The following is a 20,926-nucleotide window of genomic DNA, read 5'->3' as shown; positions in this document are numbered from 1 at the left end:
GTAGTCTCTCTTTCCTGCTCCCCTGTTCATGGCCAGGTGTGGAGGCACCACTGCATTTTGAGAGTGACAGGGACTGTTTAGGAGACTCTTGCAGAAGCGATGTGTTGCTTGGCCACAATAAGCTTCCAGCTGCTGGAACCTGTGGCCCTAGCCCCGCCTTCCCTGGGCTGCTGGCTGTCAGCATCGCACTGGGGGGTGGGGGCACTGGATTCTGGACCAGTAAGGCAGCTTCCAGACCTTGGCCTTTCCCTCTTTCCCTGTCTTGGAGACGACTTGGGGTTCTGGCAGGGTGGGCTCTAGCTCAGAGTCCCATCTCTCATCTCACTGTTCAAGGTTCCCCTTCATTGAATGCAAGGGCAGGGCTTTCTTGGTGCTCTGTGGCTGTGCTTGGAGACCAGCTCAAGGTGTCTCATCTCTGGGAAGGGTCAGACGCCACCCCCAGCTCATTATTTTCTCCCTTTATCACACTCCTGTGGTGATTTTGTGGCGTACCCGTGTAGGTGCCACCTCATTTCCACATAGTCTCTAAGCTGACCGCAAGAAATGAAATTGTGAAAGCATTTCAAATTAAATTACTTTTTGGTGCACTGCCAGACTAGGTAATTAATAGGCTATTGGAAAAAAGATGTGGGGGGCTTGGTGGTTTGGCTTCTGCTTTTCATAGCTCCACGAGAGTGGTAGGTGGTGTAGTATAAGTGTCAACTGGGTAACTGAAGTGTGACCTGTGGCTGTGGCCTCTTTCCTGTAAGACATCCTATGCTAGGCCTGATTGTCTTTCCTCAGTCAGCTCACTAGAATCAATTGCAAAATACCACGTACTTTAAAACTTGTAACCTAGCCTAAAAGCTCATTTTCAGCACATTGAAAAAAAATTAGTGTTTAAAGATATATAAGAGCTATATAAAGGAGATGGATTCAGTCAATATAGTGCTTACCTCACAAGCATTAGGACCTAAATTTATTTTTACTGTATTTTATTTTTATTTTTTGGCTTTTCGAGGTAGCTTGGGCTGACCTAGAATTCAGTCTTAGGGTGGCCTTGATCATGACGATCCTCCCACCTCTGCCTCCCGAGTTGCTGGGATTAAAGGCGTGTGCCACCATGCCAGGTTGAGGACCTAAATTTAATCCTCAGAACTCACTTAAAAAAGTTGGGTGGTGCCAGGCGTGGTGGTGCACGCCTTTAATCCCAGCAGTCAGGGGGCAGAGGTAGGAGGATCGCTGAGAGTTCGAGGCCACTCTGAGACTACATAGTGAATTTCAGGTAGGCCTGAGCCAGAGTGAGACCCTACCTCGAAAAACAAAACAAAACAAACAAACAAACAAACAAACAAAAAAAAAAAAACAGGCTGGGTTTTGGCCTGTGCTTGTAATCCTAGTACTGGGAGTTGAAGACAAATTGAGCACAGGGTCTTGCTGGTCGGCCAGACTGTGCTGCTTGGAGAGCTCTAGAGCACTGAGAGACCCTGTCTCAAGAAAAGGTGGACAGTGCTCCTGAGGAATGAAGCAGGTTGTCCCCTGGCCTACACACACACATGAAGACATTTTCTAGAAACTTTGGCATAGTGTTTTTTAAATGTAGACATCTAAAGTTTTCTTTTTGTAAGCTAAACATGCAATAGCTTACAGATAGCATTAAAAAAATATTTGAGAGCAGAAAGAGAGAAAATGGGCTTCTTGCTGCTGCAAATAGACTCCAGAAATATGCGCCACTTTGTGCCTCTGGTTTTATATACTGGGGAATCAAACCCAGGCCATTAGGCTTTGCAAGCAAATGCCTTTAACTACTGAGTCATATCCCCAGCCCCTACAGATAGCATGTTTAAGAAAATGAATGGACTTTCACCTCAAGCTAAATGACCATTTATACCTGTGACTCTTGGTAATATGCCAAAGCAACAAAAACAAGCAGAGCAAGGAATCTGAGAAGCCTAGATTGCTTGGAAAGTTTTCCTTAAAAGGTTGGCCGGGGAGTGATCTAAAGTGCCTTCCAACCTCTAATTCTCTGAAGGTCTCAGGTCTTGTGTCTCTAGTGTAGTGAAAAGGAAAAGTGCAGCAGAGTGAACTTGATCCCAGAGTGCTCACGGTCACGTATTTGGTTCCACTTTGGTAATCTCAAGCCTTGCTGAGATGTGTGGGTGATGTTCCTCAGTGCCAGTGCTTACACATCATCATTGGTTTATGAGGTTTCTGTTGCACTGAGGTAAATGGGGAGCAGCAGAGCCTTGGGTATTTTAACTTGATGAAATCAAACCGCATCTATTCTAGCAGGCCTGTTAGGACAATGAGGATTGGGATTGTACAAATGGTTTTCTATAGACAGGCCCATCTGAAAGCAGGGAAAAGTGGGTCTGATAGACAGGAGAAACTGTGGGTTCCTGGGTTCTTGTTTCAGGTTGGCCGCGTCACCCCCCCCCCCAAGGCGTCCCAGGCAACCATGGAGACCAAGGTTGTGTGCGTGTGATGAGAGAATCACTCGCTCCCGGGAGTCAGTTCTGGTGAACACTTCTCCGTTTATTGTCAGGGAAAATGGATTTATAAGCATCTGAGGGCAGGAAAAGGACCCTAAAGGTATTGGTGTATTTAAAGATTGCTACTCTATGGGGACATTCATAGGCAATGGTGGGTCAGGTGATCTAGGGTCTGAAGATAAGCAGTTTCCTAGGCAACTGGCCAAAGGCCACAGAGTTAAGGGCAAAGCCTAAGTCTTATCTGAAAGTCTGGGTATCCTGTGCTTGGAGAGGGAATGGCCTTACTTCCTGCCAAGCTCAGGGCCCAGGATTTTGTTGGTGCCGGGCTGGGGGTCCAAGCTCACTGCCACCCCCAATAATGGGGGGAGGATCCTGGCTCACTGTAACCCCCAAGGATGGGGGGAGGAGCTCCTCTGCCAGTCCTTCCCGGGATATGAGCACAGTTCTGGTTGCTGCTACCCCTCCATAGCCTGGGGCCTTAGGTCAGACAGTTTAGGTTTCCTTTAACCCAGGGCCCTGCCTATGTCTGACAAGAAACTTTGCTACTTAAATTAACACCAGTCCACAGCATCTTAACAATGTATGTGCTCATAATGCTACTTCAGTTCATAAATAGCCACATGAAGTAGCAGCGGCAACTATGACCAAGGACAAAGGGCCCTGATAGGAACAGGATGCTTGGAGCAGAACATCCTTGTGGGCATCCTTAAGGTCAAGTGGGCCGTGAACCTGGGCCCACGTGATTCTGCCTGTCAAATATCCATTCTGCAAGCAATGAGCCTGTTCTCCATACAAGTGGACCTTGTATTTGTGTAAAATCGTAGAGGAGTACCATGGTTACATTCAGTTTTGTGGTCTTTCTACGATGTATTCATTTTGTCCTTTTCCATGAATATGATTAACAACCTTGATTAAGGAAAGGGAAAATGTCCTCAGAACTCAGATCTTTCTGATCGTAAAGTTGGCAGGAAGGGTGTTCAGAAGCCTGTGATGAAGGCTGGGAGTGTGTGCAGCACTCTTCCAGTGTGTGCAAGGCTCAGGGTTCCTAGGCTTGAGGGCCAGCACCAGAAAGGAAAGAAAGGGTCAGGCATGGTGGTGCACACCTTTAATCCCAGCCCTCAGGAGGTAGAGGTAGGAGGATCACTGGCAGTTCCAGGTCAGCCTGGGCTAGAGTGAGACCCTACCTTAAAAAAATAAAACACCTGGGTTGGAGAGATGGTTTAGTGGTTAAGGTACTTGCCTGCAAAGCCTAAGGACCCATGTTTGACTTTCCAGTGAGCACAGTAGCTGGAAGCCCTGGCACGCCAATACTCTCCCTCTTTTTCTCTTTCTCTCATAAAAAACAAACAAACAAAAAAAGCCCAGCACTGAATTTGTATGCCTTCAGGACATTGTATCTGTTCTAATAACATGAACTTTTAAAACACTTTTCTAAGACATGAATCAGAGCCAGGCGTGATGGCGCACGCCTTTCATTCCAGCACTCAGGAGGCAGAGGTAGGAGGATTGCTCTGAGTTCGAGGCCACCTCGAGACTACATAGTGAATTCCAGGTCAGCCTGGACCAGAGTGAAACCCTACCTCAAAATAAAATAAAATAAGATAAAAATAAATAAAATAAAAAATAAAATAAAATAAAAAGTCACAAATCAATTTTTGTGATTGTACAGATATAACTAATTTTGATTGTTACTAATTATACAACTGAATTTTTATATCCAAAAATACATTCTTGAGTACTAGTCCGACCTTAAGAATCTAGTTTGCATGTTTTCTTTTTCCTAACTTACCTCAGAGAGAAAGTGATGCCTAAGCTGACACCCTTCCCTCCTGTCCATTAGGACTTCCTCTTCCCTTCTCTAGCGAGCAGCAGCGTGGTCTTTGACCAGTGTCGTGCTGTCGCTTATGTGTGTCTGTTTTTCTGTGAATCACAGAGCTGGATGGAGGTTGTATGACTGTAAGATGAAGTCTTGAAGCTTAATTCATAGCGTATGTTTTAGTTTTTATTTCCCTCCCCTAAATTTCTATATGGTTCTTTTTTCAACTGGCTTTAAAAAAATGGATCTAAAGACAGTTTTGAAGATTTCTGAATGATAAGGAATTTTCTTGGGTGTCTATTTTGGCATATTCTTCCATAACTAACTGATATAGTTACTGTGTATAAAACAGACTGTCAAATTGAAGTTGTTTGTAGTAGTTCCTTATTTTAATAGTTTTTAAGTGCATGTTTCTTAATCTTTCATTGTCTATAGTGATTTTAAAAGAAAAACATTCTAGTTCAATTTAAGAAAGTTCGTTTGAACCTGAAAAAGATTCTAGGTGCAGCATTCCAGACCAAAGATGATCTTGAAAGTCCCAGCTCACACGAACAATTCATTTGTAGTTACAAAAAAGGAAGTGAGGACCGAAAGATGACTGAGTGGTTAAGATGCTTGCCTAGTAAGCCTAAACAACCCGGGTTCGATTCCCGAGTACTCACGTAAACCCAGATGCACAAAGTGGTGCATGCATGTGGAGTTTGTTTACAGTGGCTGGAGTTTCTGGTTCACCCATTTTCTCCCTCTCTCTGTGTCTTTATCTCTGCTTGCAAATAAATAAAATTTTAAAGGAAGTGATGTGCAAAAACAGCTTGGTTAACTGCAGTGGCACTTTCCTTATGGGTATGATCAAATACTGAGGCTGATTTAAAGCCAGTTTATTTCAGTTCTCAGCAGTTTTGAGCTGGAGAGATGGCTCAGTGGTAAGACACTTGCATACAAAACCTAACTACCTGGGTTCAGGTCCCCAGTAACCATGTAAAGCCACATGGACAAAGTTGTGCATGTGTCTGGAGTTCATTTGCAGCTGCTGGAGGTCCTGGCGCACCTATTCTCTCTCTCTGTTCTTTCTCTCTCTCTGCTTGCAAAGAAATAAAAATATTTTTAAGCAGGGTGTGGTGGAGTATGCCGTATAACCCAAGCATTCAGGTGGCAGAGGTAGGTGGATTGTTGTGAGTTCGAGGCCACCCTGAGATTACATAGTGAGTTCCAGGGCAGCCTGGACTAGAGTGAGAATCTACCTTGAAAAACCAAAAAAAAAAAAAAAAAAAATTTTAATTTGAAATTTTGGCCTGGAGAGCTGGTTTAGAAGCTAAGGCGCTTGCCTGCAAAGCCTAAGGACCCAGGTTTGACTCCCCAGAACACATGTAAGCCAGATGCACAAGGTGATGTATGCACACAAGGTGGCACATGCATCTGGGATTCATTTGCAGTGGCTAAAAGTTCTGGCATGCCAACTTTCTCTCTTTCATAAATAAAAGTTTTAACAAGTATGAAATTTAATATCAAAAAGTTAGCAATTTGAGTCCTTTTTTTGGTCTTTTAAAAATTTATTTTTATTTTTTATTTATTTTTTTAAATTAGTTTTCTATTCAGCAAATACAGGCAGTTTGGTACCATTATTAGGCTCATCCTTGACCTACCCCCTCCCCAATGGCCCCTCCTTGTTGATGTATATGGGTCGTGCATTGTGGAGTTAGCCCACAGTTATTGGTACAATAAATGTCTCTGCATATCATGCCCCAACATGTGGCTCTGACATTCTTTCTGCCCCCTCTTCCACAAAATTTCCCTGAGCTGTGTTGGGTTCATTTTTGGTCTGCTTCAATGTGGAGGTGTTGGGGGCCTTTGAGGCTCTGGCTCTCTGATTTGGTAGGAGTTGATTTTTCTCTGTGTTGGTCTCCTTCCCCCTTGTGCTGGTATCCAGTTCATCAGGAAAACAGCACCCTTGCTTGTTTTGCCAATTTTCCTTAGTTTCAGCCGGGGCCCTTTTGAGGTATGATGGGGTGGCTCTATTTTTATTTTTTTAATATTTTTATTTATTTACTTGAGAGGGAGGGAGAATGGGTGTGTCAGGGCCTCTGCCATTGCAAACAAACTCTAGACACATGTACCACATTGTGAATCTGGCTTTACATGGGTTCTGGGACATCAAACCCAAGCCAGCAAGCTTTGCAAGCAAGCACCTTTAACTGCTGAGACATCTCTCCAGCCACCTTTGTCCAATTTTTACTGTTTGGATTTATATACCCATAAGAATATTGATTTTGTTAGTGGTGAGGGCACAAAGACACAGTCCCCATTGTCACCTTTTTTTTTTTGTTTTGTTTTTTGGTCTTGCTCAGTATGGCTGATTGTTTTGGTGTTTTTTTTTTTTTTTTTTTGAGTCAGGGTTTCACTGTAGCCCAGGGTGACCTCAAACTCACAGTGATTCTACCTCAGCCTCCCAAGTGTTGGGACAAATAGTGTGTTCTACCACACCCAGATAGCTAATCTTTTTATAGTCAAATAATCCTGTAACCTTTGAAAACTTCCCCCTAAACCTCCTTGCCCCAGATTGCTGTGCAACATAGGCCGTGTTTAAATTTGTAGACCAGCTGCCTCAGACTCCTGACTGCCACCTTGCCTGGTTTGAAAGGAAAATACGTGAGTCGCCATCAAACACGTCTAATAATACGTTAGTGATGCGTGATGTCACACAAAAAACTTTATAGATGCATTCTTCTGTGATCAAATTGTGAATAAAAGCAATGATATCATTTGCATAAAAGTTAGAACAATACTTTGGGAGGGATAGACAGTGACTGGGAGAAGACATAATGTAAGGGTGCCTTTGTGCCCTGGTTTGAATAGATGGCCCCCAGTTGATTCAGAAGTGCATTAAAAGCTTGCAATTTAGATCTGTAGCCACCTGGCCAGAGGAAGTGTCACTGGGAGGACACGAGGGTCCAGCCCTGAGGTGTGGGGTGGATTTGGAATTCCAGTCTAAAGAGATGCAAAGTGCCTGAGCTTTGCCTGGAATTCCTAAGTGCGCTTGCTGATGGTGCTGGTGTGGTGTACACGGCTTGTGGCTTTTTTCTCTCTGCTGGGACCTGTGGGAGCGGGCTAGCTCCTGCTGCCATTGTCCTCTATCTTCAGTTAATCTTCCCACTTTTGAAGTTCATCTCAGCGGCTAAAGCTGTCCACTACCCTCTGTCATGTCTGTCTTCTAGGTAATGATATTTGATAATGCTGTAATTTTTTGTGTACTTTTCTGATGTGCTGTTTCATAATAAAAGCCACCTTCATTGATTTTTCTCTGTTGGTAGTCTGTTTAATTGATTTTTTTCTCTGTTATTCCTCATATATGCTTTGGGTTCATTCACTGTCTCTATTAAGGTAGAACCTTAAGTAGTTGAGTTGGAAGCTTCCTTCTTGTAGGGCACAGGTCTATAACTGGAACTTGAAGGCTGAGGCAGAAGATCATTTATGGTCAGAGATTTGAGACCACTGTGGGCAACATAGCAATAATCTACCTCAAAAAACAAGTTTCTTTTCTGTCAACCTTTGGAGCCCACCTAAGCTAGAAACTTTTGAGTCCTTGCTGTACTGGGGCTTCTGCCCAGTAGGAAAGAGCCGTTACGACTGAGTGCAACCAGTAGATGGCAGGTGCATATCCTGAGCTGGCATGTGGCTGTGGTGAAGGAGTTCTGGTGTGGTCACTTTGGGGATGATTGCTGTTTGGCTCACTTGCGTGTGTTTGCAGTTGGTTGGTTGGTTTGTGTGCATGAGTGCCTGGCTGCATGTACAAGTGTTTGTGTGTGTGAGTTCTTGCCCATGTTTGGCCATTATTAGTGAGAACAGAGAGCAACCTCGTGTATTGTTCTTCAAGTTGGCCATCAACCTTTGTTTATGAGACAAGGTCCTTCCTGGTCTGAAACCCACTAAGTGGGCTAGACTGGCTGGCCGGCCAGTAGGGATGCATCTATTGCCACCAACTCAGCTCAGGTCCCAGGGCCTGGCTTTTTAATGTAGATTCTGCAGATCAAACTCAAGTGTTTGCAAGGCACACACTGCCCATTGCAACATCACCTTCAGTCTTGCTGCCTTGTGAGCCAGATTTTTTTGTATTGGATTTTCTTTTTTTTTGTTTGAGGGGAAGGGGTTGTGGTATAGGATATTTGGTTCTTTTCTTTTGCTTTTTTTCCTGTTTGATTTTTTTTTTTTTTCGAGGTAGGGTCTCACAATAGCTTTTGAAGCAGACAACATGTGGGACCTTAACCAGATGATTCTGGAAGTGAGGTATGACATACTCTGTCACCTCTGAAAAGAGCTGCAGAACATGATCAGCCGCTTTTCAACAGTGGACCCCACATAAGCCCAAAATGAGGGATGTCATGAGGCCCTCTTAGGTGCACCGAGGGCACAGGAGTTCAACAAGTCACTGTGTTATAACGACAAATCCCCAGCCACCCAGACCCTGCAGCTGTAGCAGTCATGGCAGACACAGGGTTTCAACCACAGGACATCAGGGACTCCTTACGGTGGAGGCAGTGCAACAAACCCACAGCCGCTTTCTGTGCACTCTGATGGCTGTCACGCAAGGGAAGGACGTGGGGACCTAAGCCGACCCATGATCCCGACATGGCACCATTCCCCTCTTCCTCAGATCCTGTCCCTTCCTTTTGCCCCTGAAGAGGAGTGCCAGAGCGCCTGCCCTTCTAGCCTCTGTCCTCATCTTCAAGAGATCAGGCGCGTGAGCACAGCCAGCAGGCAGGGCAGAGGGAAGGCGAAAGACTCAGCCCTTGACACATCCAGCCAGATGCACAGATTGGTTCATGTACTTGGCGGTGTTGCAGTGGCAGTAGGGCCCGGTACACCTATTCATTTCCCCTGTGTCTCACATAAATGAAAATTTTAAAAAGAAATGAAACTGATTTGCATGAAAGATGACCATCTTTCATGGGCAGAAAAGGCTTGGGCAGGCACCATTTGAGCATTGAGAAGGCATGGGATTCCTGTGAGTCGATGCAGATGCTTGCAGAAAAGTGACAAAACCAGATCAATAAATGTGAAGGGACTGCACCAGGATATGCAGACCCTGTGTGGCCCTCAGAACCTGATGGCCCTGTTAGTATTTTCATAGGGGCCTGTGGGAACATTAGATAACCTCATTCTGTCCCATTTCTGCAGAGACATGCACAGTAGCCTGATGGGTTCCTGGGAACCACACTGTGTTGGCAATCAGAAGTGGCATGAGCATGGACCTTAGGACTACTTAGGGGTCACCGGTCCTTCCATGTTACTGATCTTATTTTCACTGTGTTATGGAAAGAGTTGACTTTATTTTATTTATTTGCAAGCAAAGAGGAAGATGGAAAAAGAGAGAGAGAGAGAGAGAGAGAGAGAGAGAGAGAGAGAAAATATGTGCACTGGGGCCTCTAGTCACTGCAGACGAACTCCAGATTCATGCTTCCTGTGTGCATCTAGCTTACATGGCTCCTGGGGAATCGAACCTTGGTCCTTTGGCTTTGCAGGCAAGCTCCTTAACCACTAAGCAATCTCTCTAGCCCAGGGTTGACTTTTTTTGCCCCCGAGGTAAGAGTTTCACTCTGGCCCAGGCTGACCTGGAATTCACTATGTAGTCTCAGGTTGCCTCAAACTCATGGCGATCCTCCTACCTCTGCCTCCCAAGTGTGGGGATTAAAGGCGTGCACCCAGCTAAGGCTAAGGTTGAGTCTTTCTATGGTGAAGTTCTCTCCATTTCTGATCCATGGCCAGGAACAGTCCTGTGAGGCCTATCCTAGGTATGTGGGGTCCTTCAGTCAGCTCCAGTGTCCAAGGGGTGCCTAGCAGAGAGGCTTGTAGCTCTAAATGCAAGGATAGAAGCCAAATGTGGTAGGTCAGCACTAGGGGAGGCAGAGGTAGGAGGAACACTGTGAGTTCGAGGCCTGTCTGGGACTATAGAGACAGCTCCTGGCCAGACTGGATTAGAGTGAGACCCTACCTCGAAAACAAAACAAAACAAAACAAAAATGATAAATGCAAGAACAGAAACAGAAAACATTTAGAGAAAGGCGTGAGAAAGTTTGTGACTTTGGGGATTGAAGAACTTTCTTATACATTGCAAAAAACACAAATTGGGGCTGGAGAGATGGCTTAGCAGTTAAGTGCTTGCCTGTGAAGCATAAGGACCCCGGTTCGAGGCTCGATTCCCCAGGTCCCACATTAGCCAGATGCACAAGGGGGCGCACGCGTCTGGAGTTCGTTTGCAGAGGCTGGAAGCCCTGGCGCACCCATTCTCTCTCTCCCCCTCTATCTGTCTTTCTCTCTGTGTCTGTCGCTCTCAAATAAAATAAATTAAAAAAAATAAAAAAAACCACACAAATTGTAAAATAATAAGTTGTGCTTGAATGGAATTAAAAGCATGAAAGACACCTGAGATTAGGTAGCATGTGTTGAAGGTGTTGAGGAACAGGTGACTCCAGAAGGAGATGCTTACCTCTAGCTCCCCAGCCTCCCCCAGGACCAGCCACGTGATGGGCCACACCAGGGCTTTTGTGTTCCTGTCCTTTCCAGGACCTCGGGCTGAGCATCTTCCAGCAGGGGATGCAGCGGCCACTGCAGACTCCCACCCGGAAGACCCTTGAGCACAGCCAAGTCCAGACCTCCGAGGCAGGCCGTCTGCTGTTGGAGAAGCTGGACAGGGTGAAGATGTCCAAAGCAGCGGCGGCTCTCCGCATCTCGAGCTTTCTGGGACCTCGAGAGACAACCCGAGCTCCTGGACTTCCTGGCTCTCACTCCATCGCTGGATGGCCTGGGCAGCCGCAGCACCAGGAGGAGCAGAGGCCCTCAGCGGCTCCATCCCGGTGGAGGAGGGCCTAATGGAAGGGGCTGGGAGCCTGGAGCAGCTCCTGAGACTGGTGTCCTCAGGGCAGGAGGACGACCTGGCAGCGGGCATGGGTCGGCACGCCCACTTGCCTTGGCAACTTTGGGCGCCTGCGGGACCTGCTGTTGCACAAGGGTGGGCCGCTGGCCGCCCAGCTGTCACGGCATCGCCTTCACGGCTGCTGCCTGCCACCAGTATTCTTACCTACGGGGCGCCTGGCGGGACCGTGAGCAGCTGCTCGGCCTCCATGGGCCCCCCTGAGAATGTGTGCCCAGCCAGAGCCTGGAGCTGCGGGCATAGGGGCGGTGGCTCAGACAGGTGCACACGGCTGGTCCCTGCCCAGATCATCCAAGCCCTGGTACTGCGTGCTCACTGGCACTCGCTGGTTTATTTTACGTTTGGCTGTGGCATCATTTCCCACTCCTCACAGTGGGCAGCCCCTACAGTGGGACCTGTCTCGGTTTTGAAGTCACCAGTGACATGGATGCCCTGGGTGGAATGCATAGAGCGACTGGTGGAGAGCCTGCTGCGGGGGAGGAGAGAGAGGGAGAGGGAGAGGCACGGGAGGAAACAGAACTGCTTTGAGCCGGAGAAATCAGCCTGCTGGTGAGCCCCTCAAGCTGGCAGACACCCTGGAGCTCTCTCCGCCCCTAGGCAAGCTGTGCTTTGTGGAAGACCCCACTTATTTTTTTTTTTTTTTTTTTGGTAGGGTCTCTAGTCCAGGCTGACCTGTAATTCACTATGTAGTCTCAGGGTGGCCTCAAACTCACAGCCATCCTTCTACCTTTGCCTCCCAAATGCTGGGATTAAAGGCGTGCACCACCACGCCGGGCAAGACCCCACTCTTAGATGTGAGGACTTCACCAGGTGAGGGCTCGGGTTTCTCTTACCTTCCAGGCCCAGGATTATACTTGGGATAGACATGTCTGCTCACTGATCTAGCGGCTCCATCCTAGGGAAAACAGCTATTGGATGAGATGCTCCAGGCAGCCTTATACCTCACCTACAACACTGTCCCCATGCACAGTGGTGTGGACATCTCTGTGCTCTGCAGGGCTTCTAGAACGACATTCACCACGTCTGTGGCATTAGGTATGATGTCTACCATCATGGGGTGGTGAGCCAGCTCCTGGAGAGGCACGTTAAGGTCTATATGAAGACAGCGGCCTGCTTCCCAGAGAAGACCACCAGATGTACGTGCACCCTCTTCTAGAAGCACTTCTGCCACTTGTGGGCCATGCGAACTTGCTGCTCCGGAGGCCTGCCTGCAAGGTGCCCTGCTCAGTCACCAGGTACCCTGCTGCAGTACCTGCATCAGGGCAGCTGACACGGAGGCTGTGCTCACAGCAGTTACTTCTGTTTGGTGACTCAGTATCTAAAACACAACTCAGTAGGAAACAGGGAAAGGTTTAAACACAAAATTCATCAAAGAAAACGTATGGATAGCAGGGCTGGGGAGATGGACTTAGTCAAATGTTTGCTGCCCAGGCACGAGGACCACAGTGTGGACTGGAAGCATCCACAGAAAAGCTGGGCAGGTAGCAAGCCCTCAGTTCAAAGCAGAGACCCTACCTGGGGAAATAAGTGGGAGGGCAACCAAAGAAGACAGCCTACATCAATTCTGGTCTTCACACATATGCATACATGTGCCCGGCCCACACACATGAACACACATGCACACATACAAATCAAAGGCATTACATAGAAAAATATAGTAAGAAGTTGGCCTGGTGGTGCACGCCTTTAATCCCAGCAATTGGGAGGCAGAGGTAGGAGGATCAGTTTGAGTTTGAGGCCAGCCAGAGACTACATAGTGAATTCCAGATCAGCCTGGGGTAGAGTGAGACCTTACCTAAAACAACAACAACAGAAACAAAAACAAACAACAAAAAACCCCCAGACAAAACAAAAAAAACAGACCCAGGCATGGTGGTACACACCTTTAATCCCAGCACTTGAGAGGCAGAGGTAGGAGGATCACTGTAAGTTCAAGGCCACCCTGAGACTATGTAGTGAATTCTAGGTCAGCCTGAGCTAGAGTGAGACCCTACCCTGAAAAACCAACCAACCAAACAAACAAACAAAAAAACCATCCAACTAATCAAACAAACAAAACCCCAGTAGCAGTCATAACTTATTTTTAATTTATTTTACTTTATTTTTTGTTTTTTGAGGTAGGGTCTCATTCTGGGTCAGGCTGACCTGGAACTCACTATGTAGTCTCAGGGTGGTCTCAAACTCACAGCAATCCTCCTACCTCTGCCCCCCCGAGTGCTGGGGTTAAAGGTGTGCGCCACCACACCCGGCTATATTTTGCTTTTTAAAAACATTTATTTATTTGCAAGCAATGGAGAGGAAGAGGAGAGAAAGAATGGGCATGCCAGGGACTTTTGCCACACTATAAACAAACTTCAGATGCATCTTGGCTTTATGTGGGTACTGGGAAATTAAACCTGGGCCATCCGGCTTTGCAAGCAAGTGCCTTAATTGCTGAGCCATCTCTCCAGCCCAAAAATTGCTTTTTTTTTTTTTTTTTTGGTTTGGTTTTTCTGGGGTAGGGTCTCAGTCTAGTTCAGGCTGACCTGCAATTCACTGTGTAGACCCAGGCTGTCCTCACACCCACAGCCATCCTCCTACCTCTGCCTCCCAAGTGCTGGAATTAATGGCTTGTAACACCAGGACCATCATCATTTATTTTGAGGGTGATAATTGCATTAAACTTCTAGTGGAAAGCCACGTGTGGTGGTGTGTGGGTTCCTGGGTCCTCCGGACTGGCTGAAGTTCTCCCAAAGGTGTGTGAGAATCACTTTCGCTCTTGGTTTATTGTCAGGGGAATGGGTTTATAAGCAGTTGAGGGTGGGAAGAGGGTCCGAAGGGGATTGGATGTACAAAGTTGCTTGTTGATGCCTAATTAGAGTATGGGGACATGCATTCCAGCACATAGGCAATGGCAGGAGGGTGGGTTGTGCCAAGGTGCTGGTTGATGCCATATAAGAGGTTTCCTAGGCAACTGGCCAAAGGCCACAGGGTTATGGGCAAAGCCTAAGTCTTATCTGAATGTCCAGGCATCTGGTGCTTGAAGAGGGAGTGGCCTTACTTCCTGCCCATCTCAGTAGAGATTGACTCACTGTGACTCCCAAGTAGGGGGAGAGGATCCTGGCTCACTGCCATCCCCAAGAACGGGGATACCTGAGATATAAGGTGGTTCAAGCTGCTGCGACCTCTCCCTAGCCTGTGGCCTTCATGTCAGACAGCTTAGGGTTGCTTTAACCCAGGGCCCTGCCTATGGCACACACCTTTAATTCTCCTTCTCTCTCATTAAAACAAAACAAAACAACAACAACAAAAAGCAGCTGAGTACACAGGTCTAAAAGTTAGCTGAGTTTTTATTACCAGAAATGATAGGCATAATTCTCTTTCACTATGAAGATCTCAAAATGCATTTCTGAAGCTGTTCACCAAATGGTGTGGTAAAGTCTGGCATGGTCTAGATCTGTTCTTGTAGATCTTGTAAAGCAGATGAAACTGTCAGAAATGTCAATAATACATAACCTAGACAATGGCACAGATGCCCCTCTGGGTAAGTACTTTCTTTCCTTTTCTGAGTGCTTAAGCCCAAGTAGGTAGCCAAAATTTAACTCTATACATTAAAAATTAAATTCAGAGGGAAGCCACTACTATTGTTTGGCTAAATGGATATGTTGTTCTCATCAAATTGCCCTCTAAATATTTATGTTTATGTCCAAAGCACTGCTCTCTTCACTGGTCAGAGAAACTTCTCTTTGCAGTTGGCAGAGACCACTGCGGAGACTTTGAACTTGCCCACATGCTGAGAATAAGTGACTATTGAGTGTTCCTTGCTGGGACATCCATATCACCTCCAAGGCTCAGGGAACATGCAGAAAAGGGAGCAGAAAGAATGTAAGAGATCCAGAAGATGGGGAGGATTGCTCTGAACACTTTCTTCTGGACAGGAAGTGGCTGTTACATTTGTGACCTTATAGTGATGGTTGTTACTCTCCTAAGACCAGCCCACTGTTGGGCCATCAATATTTCATAATGGAGAGTAGAGAGTGAAAAGACATCATAGTAGAAGGGGGAGGAGTGGAAAGAAGGGGGGTCCGTGGGAAGGTGATGGGAAGGGAAGGGAGGGGAAAGAAGAGAGAAGGGGGACAAGAGAAGGTGACAGGAGGGGATTATGACACAACATATTATATACATCTAGAAATTGACAATAAATAAAAAATATCAAGAACAAAGCTCCAATTATACCCCTCCATTAGCAGCAAAAAGTATGTATTATTGAATTTTTCTTTAGGGGTTACCCTAGATAATATTATGTCATCCATCTTTACAACGTCAAGGTATAATGCTGACTGGTGCTTTTCTTTTACTTAGACATTTCAAATATTTTATTTTACTTTAACCTTATTATTCTTTCCCAATTTATACATTATTGTTTCCATAGATTTTTAAAAATATTTATTTGCAAGTAGAGATAGAGATAGATAGATAGAGAGTGAGCATGGGTGTGCTAGGGCCTACAGCCACTGCAAAGGAATTCCGGATGCATGTGCCACTCTGTGCATCTGGCTTACGTGGGTACTAGGGAATTAAACTTGGATTGTTAGGCTTGGCAGGCAAGTGCCTTAACTGCTGAGCCATCTTCCCAGCCTGTTTTCATGTATTTGAATTCAACATACACTTAAGCCTGATCAAAACTGTTATTTTGGGTTGGACCTCTGGTATTCCTGCCTGTACCTCTGTCGTTTCATCTCTGAAATGGTTTTGTTTGTGTTATTTCCTTTAGTACAAGTCTTTATGCTGGAAATTTTTTTTTGTTGTTGTTATCATTGTTCATCTGAAAATTATCTGCCCCTCTCTCTTGGTCTTTAAGGATAGAGCTGGAAGTGGTGCACAAAATTCCAGGACTTCTAAATAGGGTCAGAATAAAAAGTTTTGGGCCACGTATTGTAGCACAGGCCTATAATTCGAGCACTTGGGAGTTTAAGAATCGGAGTCACTCTTGGAGATGTACTCAAATTACTTGGCAGGGAACTAAGTCACATTTGTTCTGAGAGGTAGTATAGGAAGTCCAAGTTACCACTATCACTGCTGAGCTGACTCTGAGCTGTCTACCAAGGTGTATCCACATCTATTCTAACACCTATCTAATACCTTCACTTCATATAGTAAGCCCAAGTGATCTTTTCAAAATGCATCTTTCCATTACACGAGGCAGTGTCTCATACTTTGATCCATACGACTGTATGTCTGACCACTACCTACCTTTCCATCTTTATTTCCCTATGTAGTCCCTGCCGTTTCTGTCCACACTCTTCTATCTGCCTTCATTTCTCCTCTCTGCCAAGTTACTCTTTTCAGCTTTCACAGTAAGCCTCACATCTTCAGGGAGGCCTTCCCTGACCTTCTTGACTCAGTCCTTTTGTCTTACAGCCATTTTATTTGTTATTATTGTTTGTGGTGGTTTGATTCAGGTGTCCCCCATAAACTTAGGCATTCTGAATGCTAGGTTCCCAGCTGATGGAGATTTGGGAATTAATGCCTCCTGGAGGCAGTGTAGTGTTGGGGGTGGGCTTGTGGGTGTTATAGCCAGTGTCTTCTGGCCAGTGTTTGGCACACTCTCCTGTTCCTGTTGTCTACCTGATGTTGGCCAGGAGGTGATGTCCACCCTCTGCTCATGCCATCATTTTCCCTTGCCATCATGGAGCTTTCCCTGGAGCCTGTAAGCCAAAATAAACCTCTTTTTATCACAAGCTGCTCTTGGTTGGGTGATTTCTTTTTTTATCTTCTATTTATTTTTTTAAGTATATTTATTTTATTTATGAGAGAGAGAGAGAGAGAGAGAGAGAGAGAGAGAGAGAGAGAGAGAGAGAGAGAATGGGCATGCCAGGGCTTCCATCCAGACACTGCAAATGAACTCCAGATACATGCTCCCCCTTGTGCATCTGGCTTACGTGGGTTCTGGAGAATTGATCCAGGATCCTTTGGCTTTGCAGGCAAATTCCGTAACTGCTAAACCATCTCTCCAGCCCTTGGTTGGGTGATTTCTACCAGCAATGTGAGCCTGAGTGCAACATTGTTTTTTATTATTTTTGGTTCTTCAAGTTAGGGTCTCACTCTAGTCCAGGCTGACCTAGAACTCACTCTGTTGTCCCAGGCTGGCCTCAAACTCATGGTGATCCTCCGACCTTTGCCTCCTAAGTACTGGGATTAAAGGCATGAGCCACCATGCCCAGCTTGGGGCCATTTAAAGTTCCATGAGGGCATGGGCTGTGTATGTTTGTGCTCACCACTTATCCCCCACACTCAGAAATCATTTAATGAGATTAGATACTTAAGAAGTATTTGCTGGAGAGATGGCTTAGTGGTTAAGGGGCTTGCCGGCAAATCCAAAGGACCCAGGTTTGATTCCCAAGTATCCATGTAAAGTGAGATGCACAAGGTGGCACATGCATCTGGAGTTTGTTTGCAGTGGCTAGAGGCCCTGGTGTGCCTATATTGTCTCTCTCTTTCTCAATTAAATATATAAATAAAAAAAGAAGTATTTGCTGAAGAGAATACCAGGGAGACCCAAGATCCATCAGTGTGACAAGAAAGGAAAGTCAATTACCTAGCACAAGACAAGTCATCTCTAGCACATCTGCCAGGTCGCAGGAGACATCACAGAGGAAATGGTGGATTGAAGGAGTGCTGCTCTCACTGCTGGTGTAAGAGCCTCCTCCAGAGAGATGGTGGTAGACACTGAGGAGCCCCAAAATGCATTAGAGCGGAAAATCAGAGGCTGCGAGAGCACCACCCTGAAGGAGATCTATGAAATGGCCTCGAGGTCTCAGGGAGCATTGTGGAAGAGGCATCAGAAAGATTGTAAGAGCCGCAGGGTAGAGAGGAGAATCTGAGGCATTGTCCCCCCTAACAGAGACTGGCTTGTGCACTCATAACCCCGTGGTGAATACTGAGAACCCCACTGAGGAAGGGCCTCAGGAGAATGGGGGGGGGGAGAGGGAACATAAGAGGGGAATTTAAGGGGAATATGACCAATATGTACTATGTTAACATAGTAAAGTTCACAATTAACAAAGAAGCAGACTTTAGCCTGAAGACTAGTTTTGTTTATCCCCATGTAGAATTTAAACCTTCTTCTTGTCCTTTGGTGCCATTGAATGGACATGTGAGTTTATTTTCCCCTAGTCTTGGATGCTCAGCTTTCGCTTGTGTTGTCAGTATGCATGTGTCCCATGAGGGCACAGTGGCTACGTGGTAGTAGCCACAGGGAAGTCAAAGTTCTTTTAACTGTCTTAACATGGAATAGTTAGCCCAACAGATAACTAATTGTTCTCATTAAAAGTTACATTGGGGATTTAGGATGACATTTTTATAGGTACTCAGAAACTCAATATAGAAATCATTTTTAGGCCAGGCGTGGTGGCGCAGGCCTTTAATCCCAGCACTCTGGAGGAAGAGGTAGGAGGATTGCTGTGAGTTCGAGGCCACCCTGAGGATACAGAATGAATTCTAGGTCAACCTGGGCTAGAGTGAGACCCTACCTTGAAAAACCAAGAAAAAAAAAAATTACCTTTCTACCTTTCTGCTGAACTGTTGGCATGGGAGGCTATCTTAAGAGGCTCTTATGACATTGTATTGGAACTGACTCCAGACACTAATGAAAGAGTAATCCTCCACAAATCACCCCAGAGCTAGTAATCCTTAGGACTGCATGTTGGTGATTAGAAAAGAAAGATAAGAGCAGCTGTCTTTTTGTTCAGTGTAATTATGCCCACGTACCTGGGAGAGTGTTAATTTCCTGGTGGCACAGCGGCCAGGGCAAGGTGTTAGGTTTCTGCAGGGACTGAATGTGCAGACGGGGGTTCTGCCTGGTGTACGCCTAGGGAACAAGACAGTTCGGGAGGGCTCAAGCTGGCAAGCTCAGGTTGCACGGCTCTTAATTTCTGTCCTTTAAGTTGGATACATGGGTCACTGTGTGCCAGAGGACATGGCAGTACTATCAGGTGTCAGCTCGACTGCACACCTTAATTAACAGTTCATCACTCCCCATCTTGCCCAGCAGCCTGTGAGATGAAAGCCAAGTTCTTAGGCAGAAGAGCAATATTAGTCCTCTCAAGCCCTTCAACAGGGTTCAAGGCCAGAGGTGACAGAGCCAGTCGTCTATTTCCTTGGCTACTAGTTAAGACATTCAGTCGGTATCCCAGGATGTCTTTGCAGTTGGCCTGTACACTACAGACTGCTCATCAAGATGAACATCCCCATTGTAGCTCAGCCTAGCATGCATGAGGCCCTGGGTTTAATCCCCAGTACTGGGGAAAATTAGTGTCCCTTCTCATGATGAACATGGACTATCATTTCTTCTCACGTTCTTTGTACTGGAATATGGTCCTGTCATTGTCCAAGTGGTTCAGCTGGGTGTTGGAGTGAGCAGTCAGTCATTCTGGATGCGTTCTGCCTTCCAAACCATATCTAGTGGAGATACATTTCTATGGATTCTCCCAACTGCGGTGCCCTCTCCTCCACACTCTTGTTCGCACCCCTCTTGGGACGCCCTGCAGGATTGGCTTGTCTGTAGTCCCACGGCAGTTCCTCCAGCTTCCAACCACCACTGGAGGCTCTGACCAGCGCTTCTCAAATCATCCAGTTGTTCCTCCTCATTACCCTCTCTCTATCTCAGGCTGATCTGGAACTCTCTCTGTAGTCCCAGGCTGGTTTCGAACTCACAGCAATCCTTCTACCTTTGCCTCCTGGGTGTTGGGATTAAAGGTGTGTGTCACCATGTTCGACCTGCTTTTTTCTTTTCCTCCTGATGCTCAATGTTTATTTTTTTCTTTTTTTTCCTCAATTTTTATTAACATTTTCCATGATTATAAAGAATATCCCATGGTAACACCCTCTCTCCCTCCACTTTTCCCTTTGAAATTCCATTCTCCATCATATCCCCTCCCCATCTCAATCAGTCCTGGGTGTTGGGATTAAAGGTGTGTGTCACCACGCTTGACTTGCTTTTTAAAAATTCTTTGTTTATTTGACAGACAGAGAGAGAAAGAGGGGGGGGGGAGAGAGAGAGAGAGAGACAGAGAGAGAGAGGGAGAGAGAGAGAGAGAAAAAAAAAAAAGAGCATGGATGCACCAGGGCCTCTAGCCACCGCAAACGAACTCCAGGTGCATGTGCCACATTGTGCATCTGGCTTACGTGGGTACTGGGGAATCGAGCCTCGAACCAGGGTTCTTAGGTTTCACAAGCAAGCGCTTAACCGCTAAGCTATCTCTCCAGCTCCCCCCTTTTTTTCTTTATAGAAGGTTTCCTTATGTAGTTCAAAATCTTGATTCTCCTACCTTAACTTTCTGAGTTCTGTGATTAGAGGCATATTACACCATGCTGGGCAAACTTCAGTCTTCTTACTTTTTTTTTTTTTCCTGTGATTTGCCATGTTACCTATGTCTACTATTGGCATATCAGCCTTTTAGTTTGAACTGCTTCTTCTGTTCTTTAGGTTTCTCTTTTACCTTCTCCACACTCTTGCAGGCTATGACAGCCTTTTTTAATTTTAATTTTAATTTTTATTTGTGCCTCCTCAATTTTCCTCCAAACTTACTGGTTTTCTGCCAATTGTGACCTCTCCCTTAGGTCGATGATGATGGGTGGGTGAATGAGTGGGTAGTGAGATGATGCTGGAGAAGTTATCATAAGCTCCATTCATAAAACTGGAGGATTTCTTCTAGATAACCAAGATTCCTTTCC

This window comes from Jaculus jaculus, chromosome 1 (genome assembly GCF_020740685.1).
Source record: "Jaculus jaculus isolate mJacJac1 chromosome 1, mJacJac1.mat.Y.cur, whole genome shotgun sequence".
NCBI lineage: Eukaryota > Metazoa > Chordata > Mammalia > Rodentia > Dipodidae > Jaculus > Jaculus jaculus.
Note: the sequence above shows the minus strand (reverse complement) of the source record.